The sequence below is a fragment of the Apium graveolens genome, chromosome 8, assembly GCF_009905375.1.
Source record: "Apium graveolens cultivar Ventura chromosome 8, ASM990537v1, whole genome shotgun sequence".
Taxonomy (NCBI): Eukaryota; Viridiplantae; Streptophyta; class Magnoliopsida; order Apiales; family Apiaceae; genus Apium; species Apium graveolens.
In genome coordinates this window covers 43,757,168-43,776,454 of record NC_133654.1, presented here as the reverse complement: position 1 = coordinate 43,776,454, position 19,287 = coordinate 43,757,168, and the positions used below count along the sequence as shown (strand labels likewise).

Genomic DNA, 19,287 nt, shown 5'->3' with positions numbered 1-19,287 from the left:
GTTGGATGTATTAGTCAAACTCATGTTTGACTGTTTTATTTTCTACAAAGTATAACAAATTATATAATAATAATAATAATAATAATAATAATTAAATTTACACTCTTAAATTTAACCAATTACAGTTATATCGTCATCTAAGAAACTAAATTTAACTATTATAACAACAATCCAAGGGTTGGATTTAATTTTATGAAAACTTTTTATATATCAAAACAAAATAAAATTATATTAAATAAAAAGTTAACCCTAAATATCCACCCCTGTCACTTAGGCAGTTAGGCGTACCCCTCCCCCCTTTTAAGTTCCTCACGCCGCCGACTTAGAACCCACATCCCCCTATCTCTCTCCCTCTCCTCCCCTCCTCCGCGAGATAACGAACTTTGGTATCTCAATTATTTGGATTCAGCCTTTCTTTTCTATGACGAGACCGAGAAACTGGTGAGAGTGAAGATTCGAGACTGTCCAATGTGGCAATTGCTGCTCAAGTCTTTCCCAAGTCTATGACGAGACCGAGAAACTGGTGAGAGTGAAGATTCAAGCCTTCTCAATGCGTGTATATATACTTGTGATTATGTGCGTACCTCTCTCTTAGTTTTGTGTTATCTATCTTGAATCAGGTATTGTCAGCGTACAAAGCACATATTCAGTAAATTAAATGAGCACCCTTTTGTTGTGGAGCTTTATCTTCGAGAAGATGGATCTAAAATTTAGAACGTCCTTCTAGATCTTGTTGGTCGCCGTACTGTAAGCATATCGGTGGTTCTGATGGTTAGCTCTCGACTCTATACTACATATTGCACATGTTTACATATTTTTTTAAGTGCTTCTACCATTACTATAGATTTTAAAATAGAATTATGAATATCGCTTTGTTGTTCAGATCTTCAAAATAGTAGTTTTGGTTCTGGTTCTGTTTGACCTCTAGTAGTTTGAGTGTCTGTCTGATAAAGAATCTCTTTGACAAGTCATAGTAGTGTGGAAACTATGTTAGAGTACGTGGTTATGCCATCTATCAGATACTTGTTTTAGCTGAAAAGCCTGATTAGCATAGATTTATCGGCAGGTGTCTTAGAATTGAGTACCAGCTAAACAAAAGTGTGCCAAACAAACTATTATTATTAATTAAGGAGGCTCTCTCTTATCCTCTTTTATTTCCCTGGAATGCCCTCCCCTCGCATTTGAAATTTAGTAACAGTGTAATGATGCGATGGGTAGTTGCAATGTGTAATATAAATTTGAGTTTATAATGAAAAATCACAGTCAATGAAATATTATTGTGCAATGTATATGTTATATATCAGATTTTGCTTGCTATTGGTCTCTTAGCAATAATACGCAGATGTTACTATATTTTTAATGGTCAGAAGTGAATACATGTTAATGACAGATTGAAGGTGATTTTACCATTTTTTCCTTTATTTAACAGTTGAAGATTCTTCAAGCTATATTTATCTGTATAAAAATGTTGATATAATTTGATCTCCGCTATTAATGATTCAGTTCTCTTTTAGGAATATGAATTACATCGGATACATAACATGAACATGTTAATATGACATATAAGTAATTTAGCAGGTGCGTGATTTTTATCACTGCTGAACTGTCTGGACTAGTTGGAGCCTAGGTGTTCCTATTGCCCAATGTTACACGCGATCCCTAAGTTTGTAGCATAGTGGATGCCCCTGCCTTTTTGTGAAAAAAGTGTTCATTCTCTGCTTATATTTAGAATTTAGTGTTCTTCTCCTAAAATCACTCATGTTTGGTCATAAGCGCATATACAGAGTATTTGGGTCAGGAATTATTACTTCATTGATTGTGTTTGTTGGTTTTGAAACTGTGCATATGTGTGTGTTTAATATATATGAAGTTGTAACACTGCTATGTAAGAATATTATTTTTGGGTCTTTAGGATTGAATCTGATCAGATCAAAAGTATAAAAATGATTCGTAAATTTGGAATTAAGTTACTATCCAGACATTGTACCCTAGTTGTACTTGTTTCCAAAATTATGTATATGTGTTTTGAATTTTGAAATTTATATGTCTGTCTATTATTGTAAGTTATTGTAAATTATAAACTACCCTTGCCCCTTTCTAAACATAAGCATATACAAATTTATACTTGCTAGTAATTGACAAGGATACTATAATAATTACAATAACGTAAGTTTTGTAGCAAACGATAGTTGGTGTTGGTTATCTTTTATTAGTCAGGGCATTGAGTTTAATCCGATATATTAATATTGCAGAGATGCTGGTATTGGTATAACACATGAATAACTAATTGATTGTCTAGGTACCATTGCACAAAGTGGGACAACCAAGTTTCTTAATGCATTGAAGGTACAAAGTTTAGATCATCTTTATGTTTCAATTCAAGTCTTTGACCAAGTCCTAATATTCTAATATGTGACAGGAAAGCAAGGATGCTGGGGCTGACATCAATTTAATTGGTCAATTTGGTGTTGGATTTTATTCAGCCTTCCTAGTGTCCGACAAGGTACCTTTAAAAAAAATACTATATCAATAATTTAATCTTGTATATATAAATTTTCAATTAATTTATATGTAAATTAATTGAGAATTTATATATACATGATTCACTAGAAAAGGTATATTTTATATGAGTGCAAGATGTTCTAAATTTTTATTGAATAATTGAAGAAATGTCTATTTAGTTTTATTAGTCTTTCAAGTTTAAAGCTATTAAGTTCTATTAGGCTTTTAAGTCAAGGAAGTTGTGCAAATTTTCCTCACACATTTCTTAGAATGTAAACTTGTAGGAACGTGTTGCATGAAATAGTTACCTCATTAGTTTGTCACAAATTTAGCAAATTAAAATTAAAAGTTGGAAGCAGGTACCATGTTTTTACTTTTTGCTGTTCAACAGAAATTGCATGTATTAATATATTTTCTTTCCTTGTCAACAGGGAGCTGAATGTGAGTATCGTCATAGTGAAGCTTCCCGGGTTAATTTAAATTTATTGTCATTTCTTGCTAGAGTGCACTTGTACAAATCTTTTTGTTTATCCCCGTGTTGTGTGGGAATGTATGATTTGTTACCCATGTAGTCATTTGAGCATATTGTAATATATTTTGATGTTTTGATATGAGTTCATCCACTAGTTTTAATTGTTTTTTGTTTAGCATTGTATAGAATTTAAATTGGAAGCGGAAAATGGCTGAAAACTGAAAAATCATAATTTGGATACAAACTTACGACCGTTGTTCATCACATATTCCGTCGGAAGTTTCTAATTTACGACTTAAATTTGCGTCGTACATTTATGTTATATTTTATCAAGGTGGGACCCATAAGAAAATATCCGATGATTCTTCCGTCGTAAGTAACTAACATACGATGATATTTTCTGTCGTAAGTTTATAACATACGACGAAATTTTCCGTCGTAAGCAGATTTATTATTTTATTGAGTATGTGGGGCCCTTCTTCCTAACTTGCGACGCAATTTTATCTTGTGACGAAAAAATGAACTTACTACTCGACCAAAAATGATGATTTTTTTCCGTCGTAAATGGCTCAATTACAAAGATTTCAGTTCAAAAAAACCGTCGTAAATGTCCAAATTTGTTGTAGTGGTAAGAATTGAAGTTCAAAATGAACTTTTTCACTTGAAATCGAAGTTCAAATCGTAATTTTCAGTTTTGATATGTTTTTGCATGAAAAATATTCGTCGGTTTTGGTTGGTTTGTTGAATACACGTATAAGTAAAAATCTTGGTTATTTCGTCGATTTGTTGATATATGTATAAGTATAATTCTGTTTTTAGGGTAGATTTTTAGGGTTTTTTCTTTCTGCTCACGTACTTTCATTTCGTACTCGAAATTTGTAATTGCATCTTTACGTGAGTTTTATAGCTTTAATTTGTTGAATATACGTTTGTGTGTGTGATTTATGTAATTGTTGAATAAATTGTGAAATTGTTGGATACATTTTTATATGCAAGTCGATTTATTTGATTTAGTGCATACATTTAATTTGTATTTTTGTATTCGATTTGTATGTTCGTATATTTGTGCTAATAAATTCTTATATTTTTCATTTTAAGATCTTTTCACTTGGATGCGAGCGGTGGTCATGATTACGATGGTGTTGTTTGCGATGGCGAGGAAAGGGAAGGGGAAGGAAGTTGAAAACGAAAAAGATAAGGGAAAGGGAAAAGCTAGCAAGGGTAGTGGTGGAAAAGGCACATTGAAGGGCAAAGGAAAGGGCACTAAAGGCAATGGTAGAGGAAAGAAAAAGATGGGGAAATTGAGTTTGCATGATGAGCCGACGGATTCGGACCCGAATGATCCGACTCGACACATGACAAATACGGAGGAGCGAGAATAGCGAGGAAGGCGACCTCGATCACATTCGAGTGGCATATATGGAGAAAAACCGCCATTGAAGCCATACCGCATTGACATCTCCAATGGACAGTAAGTCTTAAATAAGTTTTTAAATTGCATTATTTCTATATGTTTATTTTTTTGTTCATTGTTCAATATTATTATGTGAATTGTTAATGTTTATTGTTTTCTTTTGTTTAAATATAATTGAAGATGATACGGCTAAGAAAATGCTTTTGAGTATGATTTGGGAGAAGTGGTCTCTTGGGCGTTACACTTATACCGATATCAAAGAACATAACCCGGGTTGGTTGAATGCAAGAGTCGAGGAGTTTCAAGTAAGTTAAAAATTGATTTTTTTTGTAATTGTCATTTTTTTCTTAATTTTATGATGCATTTATCCTCGTTTTCTTTTTTTGCAATTTTAGAAATATTATAGGCATCTTAAGGGGCAAACCCGTTCAAAGGCCCAAAAAATTATGGAAGATCACATTAAAGTGACGATAAAAAGGACTTTGAACGAACTTAAGAAGAGGGTGGAGCGAAAAGTAGGGAGAAGGGCGTTTCAAAGTTGTCTTTGAAACCGCCTTATTGGTCTGTTCCTTTTTGGAAGGACCTTTTGGAGTATTGGGAGAAGAATGAAGGACACTTACACCGGTCATCGGTTGGATCCGCCAACCGACAACAAGTTGAAAGATTGCATAGTGCCGGTGCAAGGTCATTCAATAAAGTTTGGGAGGTAATATTATTATATTCCATCACACACACATACATACACGTTCAACATATTTAATATAATCAACTAATTATTAGGACGTGCTAATATAAGTTGTTTAATATTTCGAAAGGTAATGACGAACAAAAATAAGAAAAAGCCGATGAGACTCGAAGTGTGGGATAAATATCATAGGAAAGTTGGATCCGATCCAGAAAATCCCGTCTACAATACACCGGCCGCCATGCGTCTTGCGGTAATTTTTATGTGATTTTATGACCATTTTATGTAATTTTAAATGCATCTTTAATAAGTGAATTTATATGTATTTTCATGTGATTTTAAATGCATTTTTATGTGATTTTATGACCATTTTATGTGATTTAAATGCATCTTTAATAAGTGAATTTATATGTATTTTCATGTGATTTTAAATTCATTTTTACGTGATTTTATATGAATTTTTATGTGATTTTAAATGCATTTTAATGTGATTTTAAATGCATCTTTAATATGTGATTTTATATGTATTTTAATGTGATTTTAAATGCATATTTATGTGATTTTATATGCATTTTTATGTGATTTTAAATGCATCGTTAATATGTGATTTTATATGTAATTATGGGATTTTAAATGGATTTTTATATGTGATTTTATATGCATTTTTATGTGATTTTAAATGCATCATTAATATGTGATTTTATATGTATTTATGTGATTTTATATGTATTTTTATTTGATTTAAAATGCATCGTTAATTGTTTTTAGAGATATATAATTGTTCCAACTAACTCATGAAAATTTTTTAGGAACGATATGCTGCCATTCTCGAGCGCATGCCCGTGGAGGTTACAGAAACGGGTGATCAGGATGAGCCGTGGGATTGGTGGATGGAAGCATTGGAGGTCACCTAAGGTACAAAGCCTAAAAAGAATTATGTGGTGGGGTTCCCCAATGCTCGGGCCACCGATCTCTTGCCTACACTTGCTACCCGGTACCGAGATTCCACACGGAATGAAGCCGGCTCATCCTCATCCGCTCCGAAAGAACGTGAAACCATCCCCGACAATGTATATCTTGCCATTGTGAGGAATGTGCCTAAGGAGATCTGTGTTAATCCAAATTGGTTTGCTCGCCAACTTTCCGATGTGGAGATAGCTACATTCGCACGTACCGCTCTCGAGGCCTCGGATCCATCATCCGATCCTAGCCAAAGGTTGCAATGGAATAACCTTATCGGTGGCGAGATCGTTCATATCGTGGGCTCTTTGATTGAAGATATCGTCCAAAAGACGGAAGCTCGTATTGCGGAGGTATAATTTTTGACCTTCTTGTTTATTTATTTGTTTTCATTCACATGTAAATATTGTTTCTTGTTTTTAACTAGTTTAATTAAACTTGTGTATATAGGAAAACAATCGACGTGCTATGGAAGTCGATAAGAATTACACGTCCGAAGATGAGGCCTCCGATGACGAGGACTTTAATGATGGCGGCGGTGATGGCGGTGGATCGTCCGATGTTGATTTATCGGATTATTTTACATTGATCGGTTTTAAGACTATTGTAATTTGATGGTTATGGGATGTAATATAATACGTTGTGATGGTTTGATACTTTGTCGGTTATTTAGGAATGCTTATAATGATGTAATGATACGGTTTAATCCTCCAGTTATCGGAGTTTATGAATGGTTGCGTTGGATTTAATTACTATGGTTTAATTGTGAAATTTACTAGTTTTTGCGAATGGTTTTGAGTAGTATAGTTTAATGATTATCATTTTTATTTCGTTTGGTTGTTTGGTTGTGATTGGATTGGATTTGTGATTGGTTTGTGCATTGATTTGGTTTGGTATACAAGGACTGCAGAAAACCTTCAATTTTTTTTTAAAAATCAGCCCTTAAAACCGACCGACTTAAGGCATAACCGACCACTTTTGACCATTACAAAACCGAGAAAACCGACCGTCAAGGGACATAACCGACCACTTTCTTCATAAAACTGACCGTCTCCTTTAGAGGGTGGTCGGTTTTAGGACGGTCGGTTATGACATTTAAGTTAGCTTCTGAAATAAAACCGACCGATGTGCACACTTTGACCACGATCGGTTATGAGTTGCAGTCAACTTTTTAAAAATAGACATAACCGACCACCTACGGTCGGTTATGACTCAGTGACGTGCAACACGTGTGCACACGTGTTGCCACGTGTACACAGTGACCCCACATTTGAATAAAATGTCCAGGCACTTAACCGACCACTATGTTGGTCGGTTATGAGGGTTAAACCCGACCGAAAGTCATAACCGACCAGGCTAAAACCGACCATACACTGTGGTCGGTTATGACTATTTTAACCGACCATTTTGCCTCTTAAACGACCGTTTTTTACGGTCGGTTTTGTCTTGTTTTCTTGTAGTGTTATTTTCACAGTCAAGTAACGGTTGATTTGATTTTTTTCGGCCCGGCTCGTTTATATTCACGAACAAGGTCGTGTTCGGCTCGTTAGTTAACGAGCTCGAGCTCGAACACTTTTTTTTTCGATAAGAAAGTTTGGCTCGGCTCAGTTCGTCAGAAAAAAATAAAGTTCGACTCTGTTCGATTAAAACTCGGCTCTGACTCGATTCGTGAAGAGTCCGGCTATAAATGGTGTGATCAAATGACATGCTAAAGAGTAGAGAGTCCACCTACTGTCATATAACATTCTGGAGTTGGAAACAAATAAAGGAGCCATAACTCAAACATTAATGCATTCACGCTTCTCCTACGGTTTCTTACATCATCAACCAGAAAAGGGTACATGTATATAGATAATTTTTTATGTTGTGTTCCATTGTTTTGTTTATGTATTTCATAATTTCTTTGTGCATTGAATATTTCTTCAAATTTAACCCATTACGTCGATAAAGCTCAATTGATCACAGGGACTTAGGGTTACCCAGCTATATTCAATTTGTGTAGGTATTCTTACACAAAGAACACATGCAAGAATATTGAATGGAGACCGTGAATTTCCTTTCAAGGTGGTTTCTTGCGAAAGAAAATTAGATTTAAAAAAAAATATCAGCAGCAGTGATGAAAAGTCATCAAGAACATACAGAAGCACATTTATACAAGCATTGTATACCACAGTAAACCGCGAGGTTATTAAACAACCCAAAGATGATTTCGAAACAACAAACGGCGAGGTTGTAATACAGCCCAAAGATGATTACGGAGCAACATGGCAGAGTACTTTTTGGAGGAAATGGGATGCGTTTGTGATGTTTGGTCGTCCATACTCTGTCCTTGGCTCAATATTATTTATCTAATAAATATATGAATGATTGGATTATAAATTGCGTAAGAGGTCATTTTAAATGAACTTGATTGATTTTCTTGATATCCTGTATGACAGATCATTGGAATATGCTCAGTTTCTCGACTGCCTTTGACATCAGTTGGAGATTTCTCAGTTGCAGTTTTTGTAGGTGCCTTCAGGTGGAATATAATATTGTAAAAGAATTGTATTGAATTTGGGAGTAAATGTAAATATATTGCTAATATGTAAACGTAACATGCAGGCACTGATCCCTTTTGTTTGTGCAAACATATATACATCCAGAATAAATCAAGTGGTTGACTTGGAAATAGACAAAATAATAAAACTAGTTCAACTCATTTTTTTTGTCACAAAGTATATGCAGATAGACGACTTTGTTGGAAAATTAATCTAAACTTGTTTGATTGTTTTATGTGTTTTACTTTTATTTAAATAAATATTGTTATTACCCTGATTTTTAGCAGTAAAGAAAGAGTCAGTAGTAGTTGAGTTATTATAGGACGTAGTGGTGATAGAGTTGTGTTTGAATGGGTCTAGGAAGTTACCCTTATATTTTCCTATTTTCTTGCCACCACCTTTGGTGTGCAGTGCTATTTATATTCCTGTATGCATTCTTTTATATGAATAAGAGCAATACAATGTAGTCCCAGGAGTGTTTGGCTCTTGTACATATCTCATTCAATCTTGTTTATTCTGTACTTATAATTATAGTCTAGGATTCTCAACATGGTATAAGAGCTACCGATCTTTGAGGCAGAAAAAAACTTGATTTTCGAGAAGTACCAAGGACATGGGTGGTGATGATCGAGTAGTACAGTTGAGGTTAAGGTTAAGTGAGGTTGCAAGCGGTTGTAGTCGAGTAGCTGGTGTGAGTTTTAGAGAATTAGGAAATGGCTGCAGACGGAGGAAATGGAGTCGTGGAGAAACATGCATTTTCTAGTTTTCCGGAATTTTTTATCGCCGACGACAGCTGTGCGAGCGTGCAGAAGAATGTAAGTGCTTGGAAGGGGTATTGCATAGATGCAGGTGGGTGTGTAGTGGTGCACAAGAGTCAGAGTCAGTTGTAGCAAGAAGGAGACGACAACGGTGTTGCAAGCTGGTTTACGAGGGTGGTGATTGTCGTGCAGGTGCTAGGCTACAGAAGTGGTGTACCAGACGGGCAAAATAAGAGAGGGCATATGGGCCAACAAAGATAAGCCATACGGGCTTGTGAATAATAGCCATAAGGACTGTGAAATGGATGCCATATGGGCAGGAAATAAATTGCCAGATGGGCAAACAAGGAAGCCAAAAGGAGCTGTGATCAGTGGTGCCATATGGGCACAGAAAGGCCACACAGGCTGGATCAATGTAATAGCCATACGGGCTTAGATTATTATCCATACGGGCTCAGATCATTAGCCATACGGGCTCAGTTTAAAAACCATACGGGCTGGAAGGATTGCATGAGACAAGTTTAGATTAAGGGGGAGATTGGAAAATTAATCTAAACTTGTTTGATTGTTTTATGTGTTTTACTTTTATTTTAAATAAATATTGTTATTAACCTGATTTGTAGAAGTAAAGAAAGAGTCAGTAGTAGTTGAGTTATTATAGGACGTAGTGGTGATAGAGTTGTGTTTGAATGGGTCTAGGAAGTTACCCTTATATTTTCCTATTTTCTTGCCACCACCTTTGGTCTGCACTGCTATTTATATTCCTGTATGCATTCTTTTATATGAATAAGAGCAATACAATGTAGTCCCAGGAGTGTTTGGCTCTTGTACATGTCTCATTCAATCTTGTTTATTCTGTACTTATAATTATAGTCTTGGATTCTCAATATGGTATCAGAGCTACCGATCTTTGAGGCAGAAAAAAACTTGATTTTCGAGAAGCACCAAGGACATGGGTGGTGACGATGGAGTAGTACAGTTGAGGTTAAGGTTAAGTGAGGTTGCAAGTGGTTGTAGTCGAGTAGCTGGTGTGAGTTTTAGAGAATTAGGAAATGGCTGCAGACGGAGGAAATGGAGTCGTGGAGAAGCATGCGTTTTCTAGTTTTCCAGAATTTTTTGTCGCCGACGACAGCTATGCGAGCGTGCAGAAGAATGTTAGTGCTTGGCAGGGGTATTGCACAGATGCAGGTGGGTGTGCAGTGGGTGCACAAGAGTCAGAGTCAGTTGTAGCAAGAAGGAGACGGCAACAGTGTTGCATGCTGGTTTACGAGGGTGGTGATTGCCGTGCAGGTGCTGGGCTATAGAAGTGGTGTACCAGACGGGCAAAATAAGAGAGGGCATATGGGCCAACAAAGACAAGCCATACGGGCTTGTAAATAATAACCATAAGGACTGTGAAATGGATGCCATATGGGCAGAAAATAAATTGTCAGATGGGCAAACAAGGAAGCCAAAAGGAGCTATGATCAGTGGTGCCATATGGGCACAGAAAGGCCACACGTGCTGGATCAATGTAATTGCCATACGGGCTCATATTATTATCCATACGGGCTCAGATCATTAGCCATACGGGCTCAGTTTAAAAACCATACGGGCTGGAAGGATTGCATGAGACAAGTTTAGATTAAGGGGGAGATTGTTGGAAAATTAATCTAAACTTGTTTTATTGTTTCATGTGTTTTACTTTTATTTAAATAAATATTGTTATTAACCTGATTTGTAGCAGTAAAGAAAAAGAGTCAGTAATAGTTGAGTTATTATAGGACGTAGTGGTGATAGAGTTGTGTTTGAATGGGTCTAGGAAGTTACCCTTATATTTTCCTATTTTCTTGCCACCACCTTTGGTGTGCACTGCTATTTATATTCCTGTATGCATTCTTTTATATGAATAAGAGCAATACAATGTAGTCCCGGGAGTGTTTAGCTCTTGTACATATCTCATTCAATCTTGTTTATTCTGTACTTATAATTATAGTCTTGGATTCTCAACATACTTCACATATTACATATAAATTCACCTTTGATGCATTTACTTAACAGATAAACAAGCCCTATCTTCCACTGGTTTGTGGGGGAAGGGAAAGCAGTTGTGGCAGCTACAGGCTTTCTGGTTCGACACTTTTCGCCTATCAATGATTCTTTTGAGTAGTACGTCTATTTATTTCACTTTTTTATAGTTGAACCAACGTCCTTTTATACACGAGAAGTTGGGCGAATGGCAAATTTTATCTATTTTCATATAAAATTAATAAAATAATTATTTTTTTAAAAATTGACCAATTTTAACCGGTAAGATACCCTACTATTAGTGGAATATTTTTTATAGTTCAGATACATAACATTACTCTATGATAAACTCTTGGATTTATTTGTAGTAAAATATATTTTATACACAAAAAAGTACAAAGGATCTCTAATGGTGTGTATGAAAACCAAATTATATAATTGACTATAATTGATATGTAACAAATTTAATTTGAAATTGAACATATTAATAGGAAAAGTATATAATAGAGATATACATAGTATATATTTATACGAATAAATTAAAAATTTGGGGTGGGTTGTTTGAAAATAACTTAAAACCCATACCCAATCCATTAAAGTCGGGTTGACATATTTTTAACCCAACCTAATATCGGGCTATAACGGTTCGGTTTAATCTGCCGAAAATAGGGTTGGATTGGGTCGGTTTGATCCATTTTGTCAACTGGTGTGGACCCCTACTTGGTAGTAGTATTATTACACCTTATAAAGTTTTCAAGAGTTGTTTTTTAGTGTTCTTTGTAAAAGATATTGTTAATGGAATGCTATTCTAGTATATGATTTTCCTGAAATACATCTTTTAGAGTCAATGAAACATTTAGTTAAATAATTTGAAATTAAAAAATACAAAATTTAAAGCGCAAATTAATCCTTGGTTTCTCAGAGAATGATTGAGTGGCATGTGTTGAGAGCTTGCAATTGTTTTTCCTCTCCTGTCATCTGAGGGGAATCTAAAAGCAACCCAACAGCTAGCATTTTTTGGTTTTTTTAGCTTTATGGTGACAACCTCGTTATTTAGTTATACTGCATGAGCAAAACATTAAGAAGAAAAACGAGGCATGAGTGGATAATTAACAAAGAGAAGCCGGGGGAAATAGAGTATTGGAAATGAAGAAGACTAAAGAAAAAGTGAGAAAGGTAAAGATAAATATGGTTATAAGATTATCATAATATTTAATTCCATGCAAATTAGTGACATAATCTTAATAAAATTCATAGATAGTACTTTATGAAAATTCCTTCCATATTTTTTTATTAAAAATCTTTTTCTTGTGAGTATGTACAATAGGACTCTAAATTATCTTATAAACCAAGGACCTAATGAGTTGCCAACTACAAAGAACAAATTAACTGTCATAAGTTGATTGTGATTTAACTCTTTTGTGTTTGTATTATCCCTTCAAAGAACTAACTACCTTTTGTGCTTGTAATGTTCTTATCTCTCCAAAAACTACGATGAACTATTTATTTATCAAATTCATGAAATCACATATCATATATATGTATAAATGACAGTGGATATTTACATTTACATACAAATGAGGTACTTTAATTCTTTTTTTACATATTTAATAATAATCATGAATGTATATATACCATTGTTTGGATATGTGCAGTGTGTGGCCATGGCCGCCATGTTTCAGTCTCTACCATTGTTTCTAGGAGTTCTTGGATATTTTCTAGTTGCCAATGCGTACTCGGTCGAGGTAAGTTGTGTTTTTTAATCTTAATTAGTATCAATTAGGTAACATTGAAAATATTTTACTTGATATATGAATACAGAAAAGATTAGAGAAATTTCAGTGCAGTTAATGATTTTTTAAGGTTTATAGTTAGGCAAACCTCGAGGTACAACATATTTTTTTAATGCAGGTCCTAAGATAATCACCGATAAATTTATTTTTTAATCAATTAATGTTGGTACCAAATGAACCTCCTACTAATATTGAAGCAAAATATAACATATATAGCTTCTTATTTCAGTATTTCTTCATCATCATGTTCAAATCAAATATCAAAATACAATGTTATCATTATACAATACTGCATTAACTCTTTTTTTTTTTTGGTGTCTCTTTACAAATTCTTTTCATGTATGCTACCTAGCTTATAGTTGTTTCCATTTTATATTTGAGAATAATTTTTTTGGAAAACTACGTCTAGGAATACAGACAATGCTGTGGTTATAGTTATGCGGCATTGTTTTGTATTTTTTAAAAGAAGAGAGGTCTGAGTTGGATAACTTGGTTCAGAGTTTATTTTGTAAGTTCAGGTTTTAAAGTCTAGGAATAAAGATAGTGTTGTGGTTATAGTTATTGATGTAAGAGATGGGTTTTTGCATGTCCGGCGAGCCATTTTTTTTCCTTCTTCTTTACATGTTACTATTTCGGTAAAATAACTTTTTGGAGATCTATACTTTAGCAAAATTTTGGTTTATCGTGTTAATATGTACTAGCAAGTCATTCTAAAATTAAAACTTAGAACCCAATAATATTTTATATTTTTCATCACTCCCTTAATCAGGACAATATACCCTAACTATCAATATGGATTCAAATATTTAAATTAAATATATTGAATGGGAGAACTCGAAGCCCAATACGTTCCAAGTCTTAACAAGAGAATATTGCATCTTTTTAGTCTTAGAGTTCGTTATTTGAGTTGGATATTCAGATATATAAGGTCAACACACTCATAATGTATATAGACGTTTACAAGTAAATATATAATGCATTAATTTCATAAGTATCTTCTTTGTATGCTTATATATTATCTTCTTTATATGGTTCTTGGCAGCTACCTTTGCCTAGATGGAAAACAAAACCGTTCCTTGCTGCATTTAGTATGGCTAGTCTAATGGGGCTCACGATTCAGCCTGCTGTCTACTATCACATCCAGGTAGATAATGAACTACATACATGTATATCTATTGCACGCGTGGAGCACATAACAGATGCTACCAAGCACATAACACGTATTTCAAGTTTCATCATAACTTTTGTAAATTAAAGAACTCTTTAGCATTGAAGAACTAAGCAACGGTGAAAAATGAAATGGTTACATTGCTTCTGATTCTTCTTTTTAAAGTCCGTGTTTCCTTCTGATATATAAAAGGTTATTTAACAAGATAGACTAGTAGGCGTAAAAGCCTATTCTACTCTTATTCCTTAACATTTATAACATGATATATACTTGTAAACTAAAGGAAAATGATATGGGTATCAAATTGGTTCCCAAAAAAATTACAACACGTTACTTGTCAAAATTTTATTGGTTAATTGAAAATAGACCCCCTGCATTTACATCAATAACACCAATAAAATCATTCATTTTTTGTAACAATCTTTTGTGCATTACTCCTAAATTAGAGTTTAAAATTCAATATGCAGAATGTGCTTGGTAGACCGATGGCATTCACAAAGTCAGTGGGCTTCGCTACCATTTTCATCAGTGTCTTTTCAGCTGTTCTTGCAATGATCAAGGTAAACCTTAGATATAGTTAATTTTCATGTACTAGGTACTTTGAATTATCCCGTTTTTATAAGTGCACTGTAACAGGACTTACCTGATGTTGAAAGAGACCGTGCCTTGGGCAACCTAACATTCAGTGTGATATACGGCAAAGAGAAAGTTAGTAACCTCAAATGTTATTCAGAAAAATGTTACATAAAGTAGTTGTTAGAAATAAAGATGATGACGCTTGGTTGCCTTTAATTTTTGCAGGTCTTTAATATCTGTTTAAGTATCATGCTGTTTCTCTATGCATCTGCTGTGTTGACAGGAGCATCATCCTCCTTCTCATATGCAAGCTTGTGTCTGTAAGTTAGTTCTATGTATGCTTCATAAAAAGAAACAAAGAGACAGACATATGCTCACACATCGGAGAAACATTAGTTACTTACATCTCTCTTTATTTTGAATTTTCATTTGTTTCCTTCTTTCAGGTGATAGGTCACACTGCACTTGCCTTTCTCCTTATGCTTAAAGCAAAATCTATTGATGTGGAGGATCGTGTATCAACGCAGTCCTTTTACATGTTTTCTTTTCAGGTATATATGTGACTATATCTGTTTTACACCACATCTGATTGTAAGATATACTGTTCTTACTTTACATCTTTGCATGCAGCTATTATATGCCGAGTATCTTCTGATTCATTTCATGCGCTGAGAAGATATGTTCAAGTCCTCCAAAAGAATAAGTAATCAAAGGACAATCGGATATAGGGCTCCCAAGTTAGTCAGGCCCCACCTGGCGTTTTATACTCTTTGGAAGTGAAAATAATCTTTAGATTTTTATTTTTATTTTGGATTTCTTGTGAGGCCCAACATGGGTTTATCTTTGGAAGTGAAAATAATCATTATTTGTTTGTTTCTGCTAAGGTTTCCCTGTGACATATATTTTCTGGTTAAGTTTTGTATTCACGTGTATGAATTATTGTTGGGATTTATGATCATCTTTGTTAAGTGAGGCATGGATTACAAGAAAAGAAACATGATATTTTCCGACCGTCAAACCGGTCATTATAAGGCTGAAATAGTTCGGTATTCCCGAACAACGATCGGAACCGAGATGATCAGATTATCTTTGATCGTTATATATTTTTAATATCAAATTTTACGTTGTCTGACTCGAAGTACGGCCACGTGTGTATGTCATATGTCAGGCTCCATCAGACGTAGCTCCATCAGATGTAGCGTGACCCAAGACCTGACACGTCAATGCCACACGTGCCTTGCACATCAATTTAGTACGCCAACTCTGACTGATAATTACGATCGCAATTCGGTCATTTTTAATTTATTATGATCTTTAGTTAGTCGACATAGTTGGTCGGTATAATAATAAGAGACTGAATTGGTGACTTTTTCCGTAAAATCTTATAAAACCATACTTAACCGACAGTTTTGGACGGAGACCGTCGTTTTTTTTATGAATGTGGTCGGAATTGTATGAATTCATTCGGTATTAGTTATCCTGAAATTGTTACTTTTAGTTTTCATTTGTTCTAGTTAGTCGATATTGATACGATTTTTTGTTAAATAGGTTTGGCATTTGGTATTCCTGTATGCAATAACATTACTATCATAACTCCACGTAACTCCATATACAATACCAACTCCAAGCACATTATAATCAAAATCGACAATTTACAAAAACTCTATACTTATAAATAACAAACCATGTACAATAACTAATAAATTTTTATACAACCATAGCATAATTCGAATACAACGAAATAGAATGTATGTTCAAACCAAATTTAATAACATCCGTATGTTCAACAAAAAATCAAACCATACTTAAAAGAAAACAAAATATTAGCCGATGTCTCCTTCCATGTCGTCATCATCGTCGTCTTGTTGAGTGCTCCTTGTTGCCTAAAATATGTATGAGGTGAAAACATTTTAAAGTAACACACTGTAAAATATACGTAACATATGTTTAGAAATTTTATAATTTTTGTAAACCGAAACACCCTACATCAAACGAAAAACAAATTGTTGACATACGTGATGAAATTATATAATTATAAAGTTCAAACAAATATCAAAAATTCTTAACACGGAAGAAGCTCAAGAACTTGCAATTTACAAAATCAACCACCCCAATATATACTCTGCATAATAGGTCAAACACAGTGGTGATTGGTACACATTTCTCTGAATTACTGTCCTTGAACTTAAAACAAGAGTAATTAACACAAAAACCTTCCCCTTAGCAAGGTTTATTGAAATATTGTGCAAGTATAGTACCCAATTCTATAAAGAGATTATATAGAGATAGAGGGTGGGGGCGCATAACAAGTCGAACACAACGATGAAAGGTATGCACTTTTCTTAATTTAATGTCCTTGAACCGAAAATAAGAGAAATCAGCACAAAAACTTTTCCTTTAGCGAGGTTGGTTAAATTGGGTAAGTATAATACCCAATTTTATAGAGATAATATAAAGGGTGGTAGGGAAATGAGAAATAGAGTTTGTATAAAGAAGGGAAAGGGGAAAAGAACATATTTAACCTAACTTAGAGGACAAATACTGACTACTAAATTGATAAATGATTGTTATTATCAGTCGGTAATAAATCTCGCACCTAGATTATTTTTTTTGAATAGGCGCCACAATATGACAATTTGGGCGAAAAATGGAAATTTTTAAATCCCCGCCATGACAAATTTCGGTCGATCCGGTCAATATTGAATAAACTGGTTTTTAAAAAATAAATGTTCATGTAAAAAAAATATAAATCTAAATTATTTTAAGTTACTATTAATTATTTACCATGAAAATAATGATTAATAAATTATAATTTGATATATTAAAGATAAAATATGAATATTGATATGTCTGAAACAATTTAGCCGACACAGTTATCATTATAAATTGTATGTTCTGTATTTTACATATCTTAATAGAAGTCGATAATACCACCGTTTTTAAGGTTGGATCGTTAAAACTAATCGTTGAAATGTAATGTTAAAAAGAGAGCATTCGATTGAAATTTCAAGGTTAAACAATATGTACAATATATTAAACAACATATATATACGCACACACGTTTAAAAGATAATATTCTAGTATTTGATATTTCCATTAACACAATTAATATCACTACCCTAAATTCTAAAAACTACACCTTAATCCTAGATCTTAAACCCTAAATTAATAAGATAATAAATCTATAAGTTTTGAATACAACTTTTAATATTATATAAATAAATAAAAGTAAATATCACTAATATCGACCAAAAACAAAAGAAGGTCTGTTTAATCCTGGTCGATATAAAGACCGTCTGATATAGTCGTTATCGTTTGAGCAATTTCATGGGTCATAATATCTTTTAGTTAATTATTTAATTAGTTGATTAATTCATTTAATCAATTAATTTTATTTATAAATAGTTAAATAAAATGTAATATTTAACATTAAGTCGATAATATTTTAAAAATGTTTTTAGCTTTTAAAAATTTTAAAAAAAATTGAATAATCGATTAATATTATTCTTAATTGTATTATTCGTATTTTAATAATATTATGTCCGTTTTAAACAAAACAAACGTGTTTAGACTCCAAAAATTATATTACTTCCATTAAAAATACTTTCGAGACCTAAATCTTTTTGTAACAAAAGGTCGATTGTTTTACTAGCACTTCTAAGTTAGATATATTTTGAAAATTTGTATTTTGACCTTACTTCAGTTTTAAACATATCAAATTAAATCTTTTCATAGATCGAGTTATGTGATATGTGAATTATGTTCTTACGTGCTTTGTGAATAATGTGCTTACATGGATCTAGATTATGGTGTTATATTATTCTTTTTATGTGTGGGCTATCGTATGGATAGTCTTGCCCAGTAGTAATATACAATTGTTTAAAAGGGGTTGGATACAATTGTATAATTATTTCGAACAAGTATAAAAATATAACAGTTCTTTATATTTCTGATAAAAACTGTTACAAACTCTCTCAAGAAATACTGATGTTCTTGAGAGCTGCTAGATCGTATAATACTCGAGTTAATCACTATGTTATGACCTAAACTGTGTTTATATAATACACGGGTGCTATAAATCAATCTAAAATATGCACTATCAATAACTAACAGAAAATGATACATATCTTTAACTGAATATACAAAGTCCTATCACTCAAAATGTAACAAATATCCATCCCTCAAAATAAGGAATATAATCAGTCTTCACAAAAGACTACCTTCAGATGTTGATGATCTATAGATACTGATGATGCATCAAATCCCGATGATAAAATACAGATGACATATAAACACAGTCAGATCCTGAGCTCCTTTTGATCATTGAGAATCAACACGTAACAATCTCCCCCAATTTATGCTTAATGTAATGAAGCACAAATTCCATTCTCAATGATGCCAAAACCAATTAC

The 19,287-nt window shown here is 33.5% G+C and overlaps 1 pseudogene; it reads left to right on the top strand.

The window, feature by feature from the left end:
- Positions 1–4,438: 4,438 nt before the first annotated feature.
- Positions 4,439–15,844, top strand: LOC141679526 (umbelliferone 6-dimethylallyltransferase, chloroplastic-like; annotated as a pseudogene).
- Positions 15,845–19,287: the final 3,443 nt, after the last annotated feature.